The sequence below is a fragment of the Odontomachus brunneus genome, unplaced genomic scaffold, assembly GCF_010583005.1.
Source record: "Odontomachus brunneus isolate Ranch 3 - 2012 unplaced genomic scaffold, Obru_v1 Obru_scaffold_116, whole genome shotgun sequence".
In the NCBI taxonomy this organism is placed as follows: Eukaryota; Metazoa; Arthropoda; class Insecta; order Hymenoptera; family Formicidae; genus Odontomachus; species Odontomachus brunneus.
Genome location: NW_022639566.1, coordinates 778,205 through 778,892, shown reverse-complemented (window position 1 = coordinate 778,892; position 688 = coordinate 778,205). Strand labels below are relative to the sequence as shown.

Here is a 688-nt window from a genome sequence, read left to right as displayed (position 1 = left end):
AAAATAATAATAAAAAATAATAATAAATAATAATAATAATAAATAATAAAAATAAAATTTTGCATATATCTGATATTTTATATTTTCTGATTGCAATTGACTATTTTTTTTTTTTCTCTTTCTATTTCTCCGAAAAATCCTTTTTAAAATAGAATGTAAACTACATTTTCTATTGCAAACTTTTCCAATAGTACATACCAAAATTTTCTTTCACAAAAAGAGCAAAACAGAAGTAAAGCATATTTTACTTATGAAAAAAGAAAAAGTTACAATTGTGGACGTAGAAAATTTAAAGTATTTATTACGTTATTAAAGTAGGTAATTACACATATAAGAGACCAAATTTATTGAGAAAAATAATGTAAGTATTAATGTAATGTAAATAATGTAAGTAATCATTACATGTACTTTGCCCTTACACACACACACACACACACGCGCGCGCGCGCGCACGCACGCGCGCACCACACACACACACACATATACAGGGTGTTTTAGACCACCCGTATCATCCATTTAAAATAAAGGGATCAACAATTTCTTAAAAATTCAAAATATTTTTTCACTAAGTCGAACACGCTCTATTAAATGGTGCTATATTCAACTTCCAGTATTGACCGGAAGTGGGTTGTTTAGACCGGAAGTTTAGTTTTTTAAATGGAATACTCTATTTTTTTTCAGATTCTAT

General features: G+C 27.8%; 1 protein-coding gene across 1 annotated transcript in view; it reads right to left on the bottom strand.

Annotated features, from left to right (window-relative positions):
* LOC116849432 (origin recognition complex subunit 1) overlaps positions 1 to 688 on the bottom strand; it is an 11,309-nt gene that overhangs the window by 4,402 nt on the left and 6,219 nt on the right. The window lies entirely within an intron of this gene.